Here is a 20850-nt window from a genome sequence, read left to right as displayed (position 1 = left end):
TGTCACATTCAAAAGAAACACAAATTTCATTCCAAAATAATCTTTGAAAATAGTGTTTTTTTTGTTTTTTTTGTTTTTTTTAAATTTNTGTTTTTTTTGTTTTTTTTAAATTTTATTTTATTATATTGTGTTAATCACCATACAGTACATCCCCAGATTCCGATGTAAAGTTTGATGCTTCATTAGTTGCGTATAACACCCAGTGCACCATGCAATACGTGCCCTCCCTACTACCCATCACCAGTCTATCCCATTCCCCCACCCCCTCCCCTCTGAAGTCCTCAGTTTGCCTCTCACAGTCCATAGTCTCTCATGTTTCATTCCCCCNCAGCTATGAACATTGGGGTGCATATGGCCCTTCTCTTTACTACGTCTGTATCTTTGGGGTAAACACCCAGTAGTGCAATGGCTGGGTCATAGGGTAGTTCAATTTTTAACTTTTTAAGGGACCTCCACACTGTTTTCCAGAGTGGCTGTACCAACTTGCATTCCCACCAACAATGTAGGAGGGATCCCCTTTCTCCACATCCTCTCCAACAATTGTTGTTTCTTGCCTTGTCTATCTTTGCCATTCTAACTGGCGTAAGGTGGTATCTCAGTGTGGTTTTGATTTGAATTTCCCTGATGGCTAATGATTTTGAACATTTTTTCATGTGTCTGTTAGCCATTTGTATGTCTTCATTGGAAAAGTGTCTGTTCATATCTTCTGCCCATTTTATGATTTGTTTATTTGTTTCTCGTGTATTGAGTTTGAGAAGTTCTTTGTAGATCTTGGATACCAGTCCTTTATCTGTGGTGTCCTTTGCAAATATATTCTCCCATTCCGTGGGCTGTCTCTTAGTTTTTTTGACTGTTTCCTTGGCTGTGCAGAAGCTCTTTATCCTGATAAAGTCCCATAAGTTCATTTTATCTTTTATTTCTCTTGCCTTTGGAGATGTGTCGTGAAAAAGGTTGCTCTGGCCGATGTCATAGAAGTTGTTGCCCTATGTTCTCCTCTAGAATTTTGATGGATTCCTGTCTCACATTGAGGTCTTTCATCCATTTGGAGTTTATTTTTTATTTAGATGTTTCTTAAAGAGACAGGGACCAGAGAACTGTATCACATAACACATGTCAAAATTTCTAAAACTTCTCCTTAGGCACCTCCTTTTCCCCAAACTTTGATTTGTCTTGTGAGCAACTCAAATATTTTTGTCCCCTTTCTTCAGGAATGATAATCTCATCCTTGCTTTCCCTACAGATTTCATCTGCTTCCTTTTGCTCCCAGGATCTTTTGTCTCCTCCCACGCAACTCCTATTTTATGTAGATAGATCTATCCCTTCTCCGAGCTTCTTTTATTCTGTATCTGCACCCACTATTCACCCCTCCTCTCAAATTAGGTCAACAAAGTCCTCTAGCTAATATCTGATCATCCTCTTAGAGGCAGTAAAGGGGGAAATATTTTAAATTCTTGTATTTCAAAAAACTATGTTTTGGCCCTGAGCACACAGATCACTGTAGCTAGGTTTGATGTTTGCTGGTATATTTACCTTCCAGAGAGTTCTGATGGGTCAGTGCCCTTGCAAGAGCAGCTGTTACATGATTTGAATACCACCTCTGTTGTAGCAGACAGGGACACAAACATTTCTCATTTAAGAACTTGGGGAGGGGATTCTGATTAGGGAAGAAAACTGTCTTTGTTAAGCATTTTGTTTGGGAAAAGTTAGCCCCCAGGGCCTGGCCTTCGTGACCTAGCAGTGGGACAATGAAAAGTACATTTCCTTGCAAAATAAAGGTAGAATTTTGAGTTTTAGAAGGCAAAATTTGGAAGAATTTTGAGTTTTGGAAGGCAAGAAGTTAGGAACAGATAGGAGAAAACAGAGCTAAGCAATATGGCATTAGTTTAAATATAATTCCATGCCAGGCCCTGTTCTAAGTGCTTGATTTAAATATTAACTGATTTGATTCTCAAAACAACAATAGGAGTTGAGCACTATTATTATTATTATTACTATTATCCCCATTTTCAAGTGTAGAAACTGAGGCGCAGGGAAATTAAGTAACTTAACCAAGTATCAGGGAAAAGCCCCAAATGGCAAAGAGCAACAGGCTTGCCAGGGACACGAGTAAGGCAGCAGCAAGTTGGTCTGCCATCCCTTCATAGGTGCAGAAGGAGAGATGAGAACGAACGGATGGGACCAAGATGGTCTGTGACTCACAGCTTAGCAAACAGCGGGAACAGCAGTGCGGCCACGAGGTTCCCTGCCCCTAAGTCCCATGGGGCGCTAACGGGCCCAGATGGCAGCTACTCACACAGCGGGTCATGCTGCCCGTGAAGGACCCCGGGTCAAAGGCTCAGCACTTGTTACAGCAAGTGCGTCGTAAAGTACTCTCACTGTGAGCGCCCTGACCGACTTAATAGCTACGTGACTCGCTACAGAAACTGCTGGGCTCCGGGGATGCTGAGGTGCCGTGGTTTGGCGGGCTCAGCGAGGACACGCAGAGGCTCCTGGGGTCCGTGGCAAACTGCCTCTCCCAACACCAAGGTCATAGCTAGGAAGTGATGGATTTGCACCTGAGCAGTCTGGCTCGGAGTCCACACTCTCTACGCCATGCAGTCATCCTGCACTGAAGCCTAGTACTCGATTTTAACTTATCAGTTGCTCTATTGTGACTGCAGTATGAGCTCCTCTTCAACGGCTACAAAGCATAATAAAGCATTACACACAGCTTGAAGTCAGCCGTAGTTTGGACGCGAGCGATTTGGCGTGCTGTCAGAGTGACAAATTGTTTCAAAGGAACAACCAACAGCCCAGGAGGTGAAATGCAGAACGGAGAGAAAGAATTCAGTGGAAGCAGCGACAAAGGTCCTACAAAGCCTCCTTGAGATATTGGGAAGATGGAGTATTCCATCTTAAGGGGGACTGGATTGTGAGTCCATTTTTATTAAATCTGAATGTGCAAGATGACCCTGCAAAACTGGAGGGCTTGGGGGTTTCCAAGGGCTGGCACCTGGGGAAGGGACAGATAGTGAATCAATAGATACATGATAGGTAATAGGGAAGGGAAGGAGGGAGGGAGGGAGGAAGGAAGGAAGGAGGGAAGGAAGGAAGGAAGGAAAGAAAGTGGGTATTCCGTGACATTCACACGGCTAGTGGCTTTAATGGTTAACCATAAGCCTGAGAAGGAGCAATCATTATGCTCATTTTACAGAGGAGGAAACTACCGGTCAGGATGGTAACTTGCCCAGCACCACATAGAAAGTGCCAGACCCAGAAATGTAATCCACGCATTCCTAACGCTAAAATCCAGATTCTTTCCATTCCACACACGGCCTGTTTAACCTGGGCAGGAAGGAGAGTGTGCAGAGAACACAAACGATGGGTGAATCCGGTCCAATGAAGGATAATCAGACAGCATCAGCGCCCCCTACAGCGTGGGCGGGGCACGTCTCCACCGGCTGCTGGCTCAGGGCCAGAGTTGGGCTCTTTTCCTTCACCCTTGTAGAAGATTTAAAAGGATAGTTTACTCCACCGACCTCTGGATAAAAGAATGATGTGCTTCCTGGGGTTATCGCATTATAAATATCAGAATAATTCTGTGTTTCATCAAAGGTAGGGTAAAATCTAAGACACGTTCCAATTCCATATGTGCTGAACTGTTGACTGTGGGCATCTTAACATTGACCAAATACAGTATTAAAAGCACACCTAGCGGGCAGAAAAATGCCTAATACTTAAGTGTTTCCCTTTCTCAGGGTGACCGGGTAAAATTTTTTTTTTTTTTTTTTGCTGTGACTGTGCTAAAGGTTGATTTTGTTTTTGTCGTTGCAGGATTATATGTGTGAATTGCAGCTCCTACACGGACACCTACACACACGGGCACACAGCAGGCACACACCCGTGAAATACCTCCTGGTGACCGAGAAATTGATACCAGTGGTTGCTCCGAGACACAGAGACTAAAGGTCAGAGGTGAATATGAAATTTACTTCTCAATGAATCTCTTTTGTGTGGGTTGAGATGTTACCCGTGTGCACATTTTACTTTTTAAGACCCCTGTAAAAACAAATTATAGGTAAACCGGATTGCTTTTGATGGCAACTCGAATAACTAGACTCTGTCTCATCATATTATCAATCCCTTGACCCCACTTGATGGTAAATATTTTCTTATATCATGCTTCCTGTGTCCTTATGAAACTGTTGATCAATTTTAAGGTAGCTGGAGGCACTGAGTCGATTTCTATAAAAGTTAGATCTAGGGTCCTTTTTAATATCGGGATGATCAGTACTGCGGTTCACAACTTCTTTTAAGACCTCCTGAGAGAGTCAGTCTTTTCTCCTAAGACAATTCCAGGCAGACCCTGACGTAGAATGCCCTTGAGTCCCACCTCCCTCCTCTTTGCGTGTACTTGATCTCATATTCTTCTACCACACATTGACAAAAACATGTGTTTAAAAACATAATAATCCTGGGCACGTGGGCGGCTCAGTCAGTTAAGCATCTGCCTTCGGCTCAGGTCATGTTCTCAGGGTCCTGGGGATCAGGTCCTACGTTGGGCTCCATGATCAGCAGGGAGTCTGCTTCTTCCTCTCCCTCTGCTGCTCCCCCTGCTTGTGCTCTCTCTCTCTCTCTATCAAATACATAAATAAAATCTTTAAAAAAATACAATAATTCCTAAACTCACAGTATATACAGCCCTTTTATATATAACATTCAGCAATGGTTTACAATTAGGGCTAATTTTGCCCCCTGGTCCCCAGCAACAGCTGGTAATTCTGGGGGACATTTTTAGTTGTCATAACTGGGTAGGGGGTGGTACTGGGGTTGCTAACTGGCATGTAGCGGGTAGAGGCCAAAGCTGTTACAATATGCAGGACGAGTCCTCCACAACAAAGAACTATCCAGCCCAAATTGTCAGTAGTGCTGATGTTGAGAAAACATGCTTCAAAGTTTCCTCATATTATTCAAGGGAAATGTAATTAGTGCTGGCCAAGAATGGATGAAAATCAGCTGGTGAGGGTGGGGGGTGGGGGGGTAGAGATTGCAGTGGCAGTAGTGCCACCAAGTGTTCTGGTACTTTGCAGATTATAAGATAATATGTCTTATAATTAAATCATGAGGATCTAATCTTTATGGTTGGAATAGGTATTAGTTGATCTAGTATTTTTACAGTTGGAGAAAACTGAGGCTGTAAAATCCTGTGACAGGCATAGCTGACCAAAAGCAGAACTGTTCCCAGAAGCAGTGACCCCAGACAAGGGCAACTCAGCAAGAGAGGAAGGGCAGCATACGAAGAAGACAGGGGCCCTAGAGGTGGAGTGATGTCAGCAGAATTATTTGCCACAGTTCACATTTGGCTGAGGCAATAGAAATCCAAGTGCCTGGGTGGCACAACAGTTAAGCGTCTGCCTTCGGCTCAGGGCGTGATCCCGGCGTTCTGGGATTGAGCCCCACATCAGGATCCTCCGCTGGAGGCCTGCTTCTTCCTCTCCCACTCCCCCTGCTTGTGTTCCCCCTCTCCCTGGCTTTCTCTATCTCTGTCAAATAAATAAATAAAATCTTTAAAAAAAAAAAAGAAAGAAATCCAAGTATCTTTTTCAAAGTGTTCTGTGGCCTTTTCTATCATGGCAAAATGGTGAAGGCTTAGGGTTTTAAAATTACTTCAAATTGTAGCAAACCTAAAATATTAATACATTTTTAAAATAAATCAAAGAAACAAAAGTGTGCTTGATGGGCATGTGCATGGAAGACACAATGAAAACAAGCAACACTTTTTAAAGGGCTGTGACTTCAGCTTTCAACACTCTCTCAGAACTGCGATGAGCTGGTCTGAGTCCTGAGAAGAATGTCCTTAAGTAAACTAGATTGACTTGAATAGCTCTTAGAACAAGGGTGGTGAAGAGTCTCCTTCACTTCACTCCAATTCTCATCAGTTAGTGGCTTCTTGAAGCTCTATACCATCAAGGACTCTATGACAGAAGTAGAACTGGGTGGGACATGTGGTGTGTCAATGTCTGTCACGGGCTTGGGAATGGATTACGGTGGAGATATTTGACATTTCCTGACCTAAGACCAAAGCAAGTTGAAAGCATTCCTCTAATTCTATCTCGAAGATTGAATCCAAGATCTTACCACTATGATGAGATGAAAGGCCATACTTACCACTTAAAATGAAAGTAGAGATTTTTAAGAAACAGAGCAAGAGTCAGACAATGTTTGTCCTGATGCCTATTGTGTCCAACTCTCCTGGGGCATCTTTGGCCAAATTTCCCTTCATGAAACAAAGAGCAAATGGACCCCTACTGGATGGAAATCAAAACCACAATGAGCTATCACCTCACACCTGTTAGAATGGCTGTCATCAGAAAGACAAGAGATAAGTGTTGGCGAGGATGTGGAGAAAAGCGAACCCTTGTGCACTGTTGGTGGGAATGTAAATTGGTGCAGCCACTCTGGAAAACAGTATAGAAGTCCCTCAAAGTTGAAAATAGAACTACCGCATAAACTAGTAATCCCCCTTCTGTGTATATATCCCAAAGAAAGGAAAACAAGATCTCACAGAGATAATCTGTACTCCCATATTCACTGCAGCATTATTCACAATGGCCAAGATGTGAAAACAACCTAAGTGTCTGTCCATTGATGGATGAATAGCTAAAGAAGAGGCTATATATAGCCTCTCCCCAAATATATATATATATCATATCTATATATCATATATACATATATATATGATATATATATATCATATATTTGGGGGGGCCAGAAAGCAAAATGAAACTTTGATTCTTTTAATTAAGCGTGATTCAGAAATTTCAGGGGACTGAGATACAGAGATCAATCAAGAAGTATTTCTCCAGCTCCTTTAATTCTCTACCCCAAGAAGATATTCAGCAATATCGAGGTAATACACTAATTTTAGTCTTCTGTGAGGAGATAATGTTTCCAAGCATCGGAGCAGTTTTGAACATCCATTGGATTGGTCTTCTTGGCACATGCAGAGGGTTTTGCATGTAGCTCTTACCTAAGAGAGATGACTGCTTCAGGCACGCATCAGGGGAGTGGCATGTAACCCTTACTTTGTGGACATAACAATCAAAAGATGGCCAGTAACAAGTGCTAGCAAGGATGTAGAGAAATTGGGGCCCTCATGCACTGCTGGATGGAATGTAAACTGGTGCAGCTGCCTTGGAAAACTATTTGTGCCTCAAAACATTAAACATATAATTACCATATGACCCAGCCATTCCAATCCTGGATATGCACCCCAAAAAATTGAAAACGTATGCTCACACCAAAACTTGAACACAAATGCTTATAGCAGCATTATTCATAGTAGTCAAAAAGTAGAAATTTACCCAAAATTTACCCAAGTGTCTACCAACTGATAACTAGATTCACAAAATGTGATATATATGAGCAGTGGATTTCCTCTTTCAGTTAAAAGATAACTTAAGAAGTTTTTAAATTTTTTCCATTTGTAGTTTATCTTTGTGTATGGTGTGAGAGAGTGGTCAAGTTACAGGAATCCATCAAAATCATAGAGGAGAACATAGGCTGTAACCTCTTTGACAATGGCCACAGCAACTTCTTTCATGACACGTCTCCAAAGGCAAGGGAAACAAAAGAAAAAATGAACTTTTTGGACTTCATCAAGATAAAAAGTTTCTGCACAGCAAAGGAAACAGTCATCAAAACAAAGAGGCAACCCATGGAATGGGAGAAGATATTTGCAAATGAAACTACAGATAAAAGGCTGGTATCCAAGATCTATAAAGAACTTCTCAAACAATACACAAGAAACAAATGATCAAATCAAAAAATGGGCAGAAGATATGAACAGACACTTTTCCAATGATGACATACAAATGGCTAACAGACACATGAAAAAATGTTCAAAATCATTAGCCATCAGGGAAATTCAAATCAAAACCACCTTGAGATACCACCTTCCTCCAGTTAGAATGGCAAAAATTGACAAGGCAAGAACCAACAAATGTTGGAGAGGATGTGGAGAAAGGGGATCCCTCTTACACTGTTGGTGGGAATGCAAATGGGTACAGCCACTCTGGAAAACAGCGTGGAGGTCCCTTAAAAAGTTAAAAATAGAGCTACCTTATGATCTAGCAATTGCACTACTGGGTATTTACCCCAAAGATACAAAAGTAGTGAAGAGAAGGGCCATATGCACCCCAATGTTCATAGCAGCATTGTCCACAATAGCTAAAATTGTAGACGGCGCCGAGATGCCCTTCAACAGATGACTGGATTAAGAAGATGTGGTCCATATATACAATGGAATATTACTCAGCCGTCAGAAAGAAGGATTACCCAACATTTTCAGCAACGTGGACAGGACTGGAGGAGATTATGCTAAGCGAAATAAGTCAAGCAGAGAAAGACAATTATCATATGGTTTCACTCATTTGTGGAACATAAGGAATAGCAGGAAGATTGGTAGGAGAAGGAAGGGAAGAATGAAGAGGGGTAAACAGAAGGGCGAATGAACCATGAGAGACTGTGGACTCTGGGAAACACACTGAGGGCCTCAGAGGGGTGGGGGGTGGGGGGATGGGATAGGCTGGTGATCGGTATTAAGAAGGGCACGTATTGCATGGTGCACCGGGTGTTATACGGAAGTAATGAGTCACGGAACACTACATCAAAAACTGATGTACTGTATGGTGACTAACATAGCATAATAAGACATTTTTTTTAAAAAGTGATGTTTTCACTGTGCTTCATGTTTTTCTGCTTCTTTCTGTCTCTTGGTGGTTCCATGAGGGTTTTGATCGTCAGGGCAGAGGCAGAAAGTCCCACTTCAATCTGGGCCTGTCTGTTCTGAGTGGTCAATTTCACCATCATCCTTAGACCCTTTTAATCACTGGTTGCCTTGGTGAGGTCATCATCAAGTTTTTTGGAGACAGACCCAGAGGGCCAATCTTGAGGGCCAGGGCAGACGTGGCACTGCCTACCCCACCGGGGCACTTCAGGTAAAGAATTCGATCTCAGCAGGGCTGAACTGAGATGGCATGGTGGAGCCGGCCGGTGTTGGACGAACCCGGATTCGGGGTGGCCCAAGACAGTTGCACCTTCGCCTCCTCTTAGCCAAAAGCCAAAACCTTATGTTTTAATTTTAAAATTAATTCCTCTTGCTTTATACTGAGAGAGAACATAAGATAATCTGCCCAATTTATGATTTCCCCAACTTCTGACAAAATATTAAATTGTTATAAATACTTCAGACATACTAAAAATGAAGGTGTATTGTTTTGAGGCATACATAATTTTGAACATATTGATTAAATCAAACATGTTTATTAAATTACTCAGCTTTCTATATTTATGTATTGTTTATCCTACCTGTCAAAGAGTAAAACATGTTAAAATGTCCCACTCCAATTGTGTTTCTGGAATTTTCTCCATGTGTTTCTATTGTCTTTTGCTCTGTATAAAACTGTACGGTGTTTATGAATAAAATCACATGACTCACCATGGTGCAGCTTTATCAATAAATGATGGTCTGGGGCCTACTTACTGCCTTTGCCCTACATTATATTTTGTTCAGTATTACTTCTTGCTTCTTTTTTATTTTCATTTCCCTGGTATATCTTTGCCTATCTGCTTTCAACATTTTTTGTCATTTTGGCTTGAGTATGTTTTCTAAACGGCACGGTTGTATGTACCTGGGTGTGCATGTGTAAGTATGTGTTTAACCAGTCTGAGAACTACTGTCTCTGAATAGGAGAATTTAAGAAGTTCAACCCACTTTCGTTATTATAAGTGTACCTGTTACTATAGCACGTTATACATATGTTTTGTTTTTATTCATTTTTGTTTTCTGTGTTACAACTGATAGACTATGTTTTGTTTTGTCTATAACCTCTGCACTAACTTTTGAAATTATCCAACTACGTTTCTCAAATTTTCAATTGAATAAATCACAGAAAAAATGAGTACATTAAACAGCATAAACATGAAACCGTATGTGTTTAGCATTGAAAAACATCACCAACTAAAGGATAACTGGGAAAGTATTTGCAACAAACATGATGGATACTCGCCCTACAGACGAAATCAGGAAAAACTGGGTACAACAGTCAAAATTGTATTTAGCTACAAGAAATAGAAAAAGCTACTGTGGTGGCTTCACAGGTAAAAGGATCGTTTTACTCAGGTAACAAGAAATCCTGTAGGAATCAGTCCAGGCTGATGTATTGATTCCAAACATCACCAGTGTCCAAGCCTCACACATTCTTAGCATGTAGCTTTTATCTTTCTGGTTTCAAAATGACTGCTGTATTTCCCAGCAGTTCAAGCAGGAAGAAGGCAGAATTTGAAGAATGTGCCAGAAGACTTATTTCTCATGTCAGCAAGAGAAGGTAGAAATCAAAATTTAGCTTTTGTCCCCTCCATAGTGGAGTCAAGTAAGGAAGAAACAGGTTGCAAAAGGAAATTGGGCCGGCGAAAATACAGCATCCGCCATATAGACACAGAATAGAAACAGACAATGCACAAAATAAAAAAAATTAAAAGATATAAAAGTCATACAAAAATAATCAACCTCAATCATAAAGCGGTTTTTGAAAAGCTGGCAGTATTCAAAAAGTTTTTTGTTTTTTTTTTTACCCTTTGACCTATCCATTTTTATTCTAGGGCTCAGTCCAAAGGAAATAACTAAAACACAGACAAAAATTTATCTTCTAGGCTGCTTATGAGTGTTTTAAAGAACATTTTTTTAAATTGGATACAATCTGAATATTTGTCTATGCCAGTTAGCTTCTTGTAAGTTGCAAGGAGCAGACACATTCTCGGGTTGTCCTTTGTGTTGCAAGAACATATGCAAAGCAGAGAAAGAACAAAATAATCTCATCAGCCACAGAGCCAGGAACAGGACACACAGACCTCAACGAGCACTAAAAAGCTATTCTGATAAGAAGCAGCTGTATTAATCTCGTTATCTTGTCCCTTAAGAGTCGATGTCTGTAGCTTTCTAAGCAACGCTCTGCTGTTGGGATGACCGAACTTCTCTCTCTGTTTCTGCCCCTTCTGTTTCCAGTTCTCTTTCCACTGGTATCTAACTCCGTTTCTAGACTATTAGCTCTGTACAAGCCTCCCCATCTCGTTGCCCTTTGCTTACTCTTGCTGTGCAGTCTTCCGATACGTGTCTCCCCCCTGTGACTCTCTGATTCTGGAGCTATGTGCAGCCAACTCAGTAAAGAGATTGACATTAAACACAGACCAAATCACACTGCTTACAAAAGTGTTTACTCTGTAAGTACTAATGCTCTTGAAAGCACTGCACGGATTCCGGGCTAGTGCCTTAAGGTCTTTTGTAATTTTATTTCAAGTTTTTCTTAAAGAAGCAAGCCATGATAATTAGAGAGCACTCAGGAAATACAAAAAATATACAAGAGAACGAAATGACCCACAATCCCATAATCCTCTAAGATAACAATTATTGACATTTTGGTGTTTTTCTTAAAGCCCTTTGACCTGAGATAATTTTTTCCCCTTTTTCTCCCTATGGGGGTGGGGGGGGGAATTCTGTTATTTAAATAACCAAAGATTGGAATATTTATGGCCAAATATAAAAATGAACTAAATTATACATTTTTGATTATGGGTAATATGTGGGATCCAATATGACCAAAAATAAGGCATCAAACACTTTTAGTATCTTTCCACTTAAAATACAACTTCAGCCATTCAGTCCCATCCACTTGTTGCTTTTGCAAAACACTGATCTGAACCTTACTTTGAAATTGCATATGAAAACGAAGTTTGCCAGAAGAATTTATGGTGTAAACGGGAAGACTAGAGACGTGTTTGACCTACGTAAGGGCTCTCAAGGATATTTAAACACTTGAACAGCATTCTTAAGTGTTTATATACTCATTAATTACTAGTTTTCAGTGACTCTCGTTTGCTCATTCGTTTGTCAAGTAGAGCAAGGAATAGGAGATAGGAAAATAAGTTTACATTCTGAGGCATGCTTCATAATCCCAAACCAAAGCACGCTATCTAGTGTTTTCTTCACTTGTCTTAATGGTCCAAGTAGTGACTTGAGTTACTAAATAAACATTTATTGAGTGAAACCAAACCATTGAATCTTCTAAGTCACATTCAAGATGAAGAGCATAACTCAAGATTTAACTCTCTTGTCCTCTCCTTTAGGAAGCGCTGTCTGCAATCAAATTTTACATTCCTTGACCACATTTCTCCTAACATGCATCACAGTCTCTTATTCTGATTTCTCTGTTAAGTCTTTGTTCGTAGATTCGAAGCTCCATTATTACTGTATTTTCAATTTATAGCATAATATTTAGCCCTAAATTTCACAGTGGATGTTGGTTGGTTGAGTACATGCATCAACATACAGGTCAGTGGGTACATTAAAATTTTTAGATTCCTAAAATTTGAGACCACATTCTTTTATTCTCTGTTTCTTTTAGGGCTTGCTATTCTGTTTTTGGGAAGCGGTGATTGCCCTAATGATTACATGAAGTCACTATAGTGGGTGAAGCAAGACACAAAGGGGATCTTACCAGGCAGCTAAAATAGTTCTCAAGAAAAACCATAGAGGTAGATGTGTATGTGTGGGCAAGCTATATCTACAGTTTAGAAACTTCGTATAGGCGCTAAGCAAAACCGCATTGTATCAACATTATTGGGTAGAAATAAATTCACGTCACAATTAAGCTAATCTATTTTAATATATTCTGTAAGGCAGACTTATCCTTAATTAGAATACTTTTCAATCTTTTTCATCCTTTTCAAGCAGTAACGCTTTCATTAAGCCAAAAATATAAATGTTTAACAAGGCTCTAACACCTACTAAATGTTTTTAAATTCCCTTTCCTTAAATTCTCAATACATTTTATACTTCTTATTTGGCACTTCTCACAGTGACCAGTCAGTGGCATAAAGGGTGTATGTGTTTGTGTCCTCGCAAAAGAATGAACACTTGGATGGCAAGAGCTATTTTCTTATTAATATGGTACCACCTTTATCCTATATTAATACATTTCTCATAAAAGAATCATGCTAATTTTAATCGAACCAAAATAATCTCACTTCTTTGCAGAGAATCACTGCAGAATCACCGCAGAAAAGGCAATACTATAGGAATAAAAAACAGATGCCAGGGGCTGGTGGAGGGGAGCAGTGGTCGACCTCAAAGAGGATTCATGGAGGAATTTTTAGGCTGATACAACTGTTCTGTATGATACTGGGATGGTGGATAAATGACTCTGAATTTGTTAAAATCCATAGACCTATACATCATAAAGAGTGAACTTTAATATGTGCAATTTTTTAAAAAATCCACCAGAGGGGTGCCTGGGTGGCTCAGTCAGTTAATCGTCTGCCTTTGGCTCAGGTCATGATCCCAGGGTCCTGGGATCAAGCCCTGTGTCAGGGTCCCTGCTTGGCAGGGAATCTGCTTCTCCCTGTTCCTCTCCCCCCTGCTTGTGTTCTATCTCTCTCTCTTGCAAATAAATAAATAAAATCTAAAAAAAAAAAAAAATCCACCAGAATGTTAGGGGATCCCAAGATGGTATGCAGACTTTGACAGATGACTCTAACTGGATTACAGATGTATGACGGAGCATCAGGAAGGGGATGCAGAAGAAGGCACTCACCTACGTAGCTTTGGAAACCACTGTTTGGACTTGGAATTGTAAGACTGAAGACAAATGATGCTATATGCAAACATTGTTCTCCAGTTAGTAAATTTGTTCTTCCTGGGGTTATGAGTTAACAATTCTGAAACTGTTTTACATGTAAAGTAAGAGTGGACAAACAAGTAAATAGTTGATGGATAATGGGGGCCTGGTTTCCCAGGATCAGAGAGGGAAGTTATAGATAAGCAAAGGGAAAACAGTGGAAGAAACTGTATGGTACTAGGTTAGAGTCAGGGACACCAATATAAACTCATATTTAACTTTAAATACATATATCTCATGTATCTTCATATTTAAATTATGAACATATGTAGCATACATCAGTACGAACTCGTATTTAACTTTAAGTATTTTAAATATTTGAATTAAATACATATTTTATAGATTAAAATTTAGAAATTGAATTATGTTTAAATATATTAAATATTTGAATTAAATACATATTTTATAGATTAAAATTTAGAAATTGAATTATATATAAATATATTTAAAGTTAAATATGAGTTCATGCTGATGTATGATATATATGACATATATATTCACACAGATGATATAGAAATAACAGTTACATGTATAAATGTGAATTAATATATTTTATATGCTATTTATATATGATATATATTACATATTATGATAGATATAGAAATAATAGATGTATCTGTATATTATATATTATAATAGATATGGAAATAATAATAGATATGTATAGAAACATGAGTTAATATATTTTTATTTATTTATAATATATTATTTATGTATTATATATTATGTATGTACTATAATATATATTTATATATTATGACATAATTATATGTGTTTTATGTATCATATATTCTAGCTCTGTTGCAGAAAGGGCCTGGAAACAGTGACACCCAGTATAGGATTGCCAGAGAAAATACAGGATGCCCAATTAAATTTGAATTTAGAAAAACTGAATTATGCGCACACACAGAAATCTATAAGTGAGCAAAAGATCTGTGGAAGTGTAATGCCAGGAAACTGGAGCTGAGCGGCTGGAGACTGAGGGGAGGAAGATCGCTTTTTACTACACACCCTTTTACTTTTACTAAATGCATGTGTTTTCTACTCAAGAAGTAAACAATTCAACAGCAAAACCTTTTAGGTGCCTCAGTAAAGAAAGATATTTTCTAGAAATTGGGGGGGGGGGAATGACGTTTTAAACTTTCTCTGCTTTTTAGGGAAACCTTGTACAATTGTTCTGTAAGCCCCAGAGCCCACTGTTCTATCTGCCTGAACAGGTGTTCTCTGCCCTTCTGCAGACAGCTTGTGGTCTTGAGCAATGTAACCTTTCCTTCCCGTAGCTTCTTCCTGGCGTAGGGGGAGACAGGCAGAGGAGCCTGACGGGGAGACAGGAAGAGGATGTGCTCCCGGGGATAATGGCCATTTAATCAAAGTCTCCCCTTGAGTTAGAGAAGGGGGAGGGACTTTTATTCTCAGCTGTTGACACATGAAAATCCCTTAATTAAACTCAGCCCGGCTACCTCTGCCAATCATCTCAGGCTAGCGACAAGACAACATGCTTTAAATGATGTAGAGGAAACTTTTTTTTTTAACGGAGGGAATAGCCTGTGCAATTCAGTGTCACAGAATCGCACAGAGACAAGGTAGCTTAGTATAATTTTAAAAAGAGAAAGAGAAAGAAGAGGCAAGCTTTCAGTACCACCCGGGTAAGAATGGTCCCCCACAGTGACAGTGCAAGCCAGGGTGAAGCTTCCCAGATCTCCAGAGGCATATGGAAGTCGTCAGAAAGGAATGCGAGGTCAAATGGGATTTCCTCCCGGTGAGCAAGCGCAGAAAGCGGTAGACCAGCAACACTGCTGGGCAGTGGGAGGTACCGTCTGCTCCTGCCGGGCAGGCTACACCGCAGAGGGGAGCCAGAGAGAGCAGGAGAGAAAGTGAAGAGTGCAACCAAACTTCTCTTTTGGTTCAGCCTTGCCAAAACCAAAGGACCTGCCAAGGCTGGGTCAGCAGGCTGGGCTCAGAGAGCCAGCTTCCTCTGCTGTCCGTGGAACTGACTGAGGCTGAAGTCCCCAGAAAGGAGTCTATCAGCCCGACCGTCCTCCCTCCCGGCCAGCGGACAGGGAGCGCGGACCACCTTCCTCCCCATGTAGGGACCTACGCCGTCCTCAGGTGACACTTCCCTTTAGAGGACAATGGCCTTACTTTGTTATGAAAGTTCCAGGGCTGCCGAGCAGCACTCTTAACTCCTATACTCCAGTCTCGTTTCCCGAACGGCGGGAAGTCGTGTACAAGGATGTCAACTTTAGCAAGCTTTGTGGGGAAGAATTTAGGTATTCTTCTCCATGTTCGGGTCCCTCTTCGCTCTCTTACGAGAAGGGAGAACTTCCCCACCAAGTGCTCAGATCTCACCGCGTTGGTTCGGATCCTGCACTAGTGTGTGGGCAAGAGGAAAAACACTTAAAAGCACCCCTCACCTCATGTAGCTTAGAGAGTGTGTGTGCACCGTCCCTTTAAAACGCTACCACCACCACCACCACCACCACCACCACCACCACCACCAGGTCCCTGACACTGTGGTGAGCTTCCGCCACAGACGCCTTTTCTTCCTCTGGTTTGTGTTGGGGAAAATGGAGGGTTGCCCTTAAGCCATTGTATTGCTTTCCTCGTGTTGCTTTGTCTGGCAAGGTTAGGTTATATTAACAAGGCACCGCATCTGCTCCTGAGCCGCCCCAGATTCTTCTCGGCCAGGGAGGGAAAAGGAATAATAATTGTGGAAAGGGGTTCACAAAGAGAGCAGCTCTAACGCAGCGGGGGGTGGGGGGCGACCTTGTTCCATAGCCTCATGATGACTCACTGTGAGGTCTCTACCCTCTGTGTTAAGGCTTAGGTCATCAATCACCTTCCTCCACCTCAGTGTATTGTAAAGAACACTTGAAATCAAGAGACTTTTGGGTTTGAATTCTGACTTTGCCACTTGTATTCTTAATACAAATTATTTAATATCTCTAAAATGTCATGTCATCGTTTATAAAATGTCATTAAAAATGACTATTGACAGGGGTGCCTGGGTGGCTCCATTGGTGAAACATCTGCCTTTGGCTCAGGTCATGATCTCGGGGTCCTGGGATCGAGCCCCGTGTGTGTGGGGTCCCTGCTCAGTGGGGAGCCTGCTTCTCCCTCTCCTGCTGCCCCCTCCCCCCGTTCATGGGCGCGCTCTCTCTCTCTCTCTCTCAAATAAATATTAAATAAATAAAATGGCTACCGAGAAAGATGTTGTGAGGAATAAATAAAGGAATTAAAGTTCCTGCCAAGACCATTTTCTCATTAAGCGCTTGTCGAATCTGAATGATATCACACCTGAGTCTTAACATCATCCCTTTTGAAGGATCTAGATTTGTTCTTGTCAAAGACAGTTTCTTTTCCTTTTTTTCCTTTTTTATTATATTATGTTAGTCACCATACAGTACATCCCTGGTTTTTGATGTAAAGTTCGATGATTCATTACTTGCGTATAATACCCAGTGCACCATGCAATACATGCCCTCCTTACTACCCATCACCAGTCTATCCCATTCCCCCACCCCCCTCCCCTCTGAAGCCCTCAGTTTGTTTCTCAGAGTCCATAGTCTCTCATGCTTCATTCCCCCTTCTGATTACCCCCCTTTCTTTATCCCTTTCTTCCCCTACCGATCATCCTAGTTCTTATGTTCCATAGATGAGAGAAATCATATGATAATTGTCTTTCTCTGCTTGACTTATTTCACTTAGCATTATCTCCTCCAGTGCCGTCCATGTTGCAGCAAATGTTGAGAATTCGTTCTTTCTGATAGCTGAGTAATATTCCATTGTATATATGGACCACAGCTTCTTAATCCAGTCATCTGTTGAAGGGCATCTCGGCTCCTTCCATGATTTGGCTATTGTGGACAATGCAGCTATGAACATTGGGGTGCATATGGCCCTTCTCTTTACTACGTCTGTATCTTTGGGGTAAACACCCAGTAGTGCAATGGCTGGGTCATAGGGTAGTTCAATTTTTAACTTTTTAAGGGACCTCCACACTGTTTTCCAGAGTGGCTGTACCAACTTGCATTCCCACCAACAATGTAGGAGGGATCCCCTTTCTCCACATCCTCTCCAACAATTGTTGTTTCTTGCCTTGTCTATCTTTGCCATTCTAACTGGCGTAAGGTGGTATCTCAGTGTGGTTTTGATTTGAATTTCCCTGATGGCTAATGATTTTGAACATTTTTTCATGTGTCTGTTAGCCATTTGTATGTCTTCATTGGAAAAGTGTCTGTTCATATCTTCTGCCCCTTTTATGATTTATTTGTTTCTCGTGTATTGAGTTTGAGAAGTTCTTTGTAGATCTTGGATACCAGTCTTTTATCTGTAGTGTCCTTTGCAAATATATTCTCCCATTCTGTGGGCTCCCTCTTAAGTTTTTTTGACTGTTTCCTTGGCTGTGCAGAAGCTTTTTGTCTTGATGAAGTCCCACGAGTTCATTTTATCTTTTGTTTCTCTTGCCTTTGGAGATGTGTCATGAAAAAGGTTGCTGTGGCCGATGTCGTAGAGGTTGCTGCCTATGTTCTCCTCTAGGATTTTGATGGATTTCCTGTCTCACATCGAGGTCTTTCATCCATTTGGAGTTTATCTTTGTGTATGGTGTGAGAGGGTGGTCAAGTTTCATTCTTTTGCATGTACCTGCAAAGACAGTTTCTGACTGTACAGGTTTGCAGTGGAAGGGAACACCCCACAGAGATGCCGAAGTAAGTTTATAAAGGGTTTTGAAATATTCAGAGAAAGGTCAGTGGTCAAAGAAAAGGATTATTTGGGGAAGACCTAGTATGTCACTCCTTTTATGTGTGACTTGTAAACGCTTAGCAAAGAGCCAGTTACATGGTGGCATTTGATACGTTTATGTTCAACGTGCGTAGTTAATTTATTAGCATACAGAAAGGACACAAAACCAGTCCTTTTTCTGCTTATAGCTTGATAGTTTTTAAATTCTTATGCAAGTAAATAAATAAATAAATAAATTCTTATCCATTTTAGTTAATCTCATAGAAATTTTATTTTCAAATTCTAAAAAATCAGTTCCTCTCCAACATCCTTGAATACCTTTGACAGAAGATATTAACATCACTTTCTCTACAAACAATATTCATTTGAACATATTTGCCTAAAAACATGTGGAACTCCTAAATAAGTTTCTCTTCAGATAATACAGAAAATCATACAGAGTTTGCCCACTCTATGTTAAAGACTCTTGGGATTTAGTAAAGAGGAGAACAAAAAATGTGTATAACTTTCACTTTGGCCTGACTTCCTGTGATCCCTGGTTTCCTGGCCCAGATGTTAAAGACACAAAAACACCATTGTCTGTGGGGCACAACTTCTCAAGTTGTTTCTGCATCCTCGCCCTATTGCATCAAGCACCAGATCACCGCTCCAAACCATGCTTTCTGGGCTCCCTGCTGCAGCAAGGCCTGTCCTTGTTACGCTCAAGGGCGCACATGGGCTCATGGGCTCTATCTAGTGGTCACTACTCAAATAATCCAAGATTGAGAACACTTTCTAGATGGATTATATGACATTGGATCCAACCTTTGTTTTGACCTATGGGGAAATCTAGAACTAAGGAACTGAAGCAAAGCATGCTTGGCACATAGCTGGTTCGTGGTAGAACTGAAGTACACCCCCAAGCCTCCTTTCTCAGCTACATTCCCTGTGTTCCCACTCCCACCTGTCCCTCCTCTTCTGATTTTACCCAGGTACGCACTGTACGATGCAGGTTGACAATGTGTTCTCCACGAATGTAAACATCTTGACATTTAATTCTAATGTAAAAATAAGCAGGACACATAAAAAAAGAACATTCGAAATGATTATAGATACAGCAATAGAAAAGGTTATATACTTCCATTGGATGTATGTAAAGGTTAGTAGGCTTTTATTTTTTAATTTTTAATTTTTTTTAGAGAGAGGGGGTGCAGTGAGGGACAGGGGAAAAGAATCTCAAGCAGGCTCCATGCCCAGTGTGCATCTGGACACAGGGCTCGATCTCACCCAAGATCATGACCTGAACTGATATCAAGGATCGAATATTTAACCAACGGAGACACCCAGGTCCTCAGGTTAGCATGCTTTAAAATTCAACAGTAAAAATGAAGCAAGAAGAAAACAGAGAGGGAGACAAACCATAAGAGACTCTTAATCTCAGGAAACAAACTGAGGGTTACTGGAGTGGAGGCGGCTGGGAGGGATGGTGTGGCTGGGTGATGGACACTGGGAGGGTATGTGTTGTGGTGAACACTATGTATTGTGTAAGACTGATGAATCACAGACCTTTACTCCTGAAATAAATAATACATTATATATAAAAAAAAATTCTACAGTAAGCTTTGTTGAATTAATGAAAGACACAGCTGACCTCAGTGTAGGAAGAGTCAGTGGAGGAGATGGAAACCCGTTATCTTCTCAAATAAGGAGATAAGACGGAAGAATTTCCTAGGATGGGGCATTTCAGGAATATGGAAACGCATGACAAGAAAGCATTCAGATGATAAAGAGGTTGGTTGGAGCCCCTAGGCAGATATCAGGAATTTTTAAAATATTTTTTTTCTATTATCTTACTCATTGATAGATGGTTAAAGTGACTGTATACGTTTTGACATATGTTTACACCAAGAAAGCCATTGCCACGGTCGAGATAATGAACATATCCATCATCCTCCAAAGTTTCTGGTGCCCTTGGTAATCCTAACTCTTCTCTCTGTCCCCTCCCTGCTCAGTCAGTGATCTGCTTACTGTCACTATAGATGAGTTTGCATTTTGTAGAATATTAATATTTTTAGAAGTTTTATTTTAAAACAACTTCAAACTCAGAAAAATTGTAAGAATAGCACAAGAACCTCTGTGTATCCTTCATTGTTAACATTTACCAGGTTTGTTTTATCATTCTATCTGTATACTTATGTGTATTATTATTATCTTTTTTTGAACCAGTTGAAAGCAGTGCAGACATGATGCCCCATTACCTTTTATTACTTCAGTGTGTATTTCCTTAAAACAAGGACACTTATATAACCAGAGTGAAATCATCAAGATCAGGAAATGAATATTGGTGTAATATTGCTATCTGCCAATACACCCATGGACCCCTTTCAAATTTCAAAAGGCGTTTCAGTAATGCTCT

At 40.6% G+C, this 20850-nt stretch overlaps 1 protein-coding gene across 1 annotated transcript in view; it reads left to right on the top strand.

Annotated features, from left to right (window-relative positions):
* LOC105240028 overlaps positions 1-20850 on the top strand; it is a 93272-nt gene that overhangs the window by 3699 nt on the left and 68723 nt on the right. Inside the window, exon 2 of the mRNA XM_034645796.1 lies at positions 3814-3954. The gene's annotated coding sequence lies outside the window, so the exon portion shown is untranslated. The remainder of the gene's footprint in view (positions 1-3813; positions 3955-20850) is intronic.

The sequence above is a fragment of the Ailuropoda melanoleuca genome, chromosome 16, assembly GCF_002007445.2.
Source record: "Ailuropoda melanoleuca isolate Jingjing chromosome 16, ASM200744v2, whole genome shotgun sequence".
NCBI lineage: Eukaryota > Metazoa > Chordata > Mammalia > Carnivora > Ursidae > Ailuropoda > Ailuropoda melanoleuca.
The sequence above is the reverse complement of the archived record's forward strand: the minus strand, read 5'-3'. Positions and strand labels throughout refer to the sequence as shown.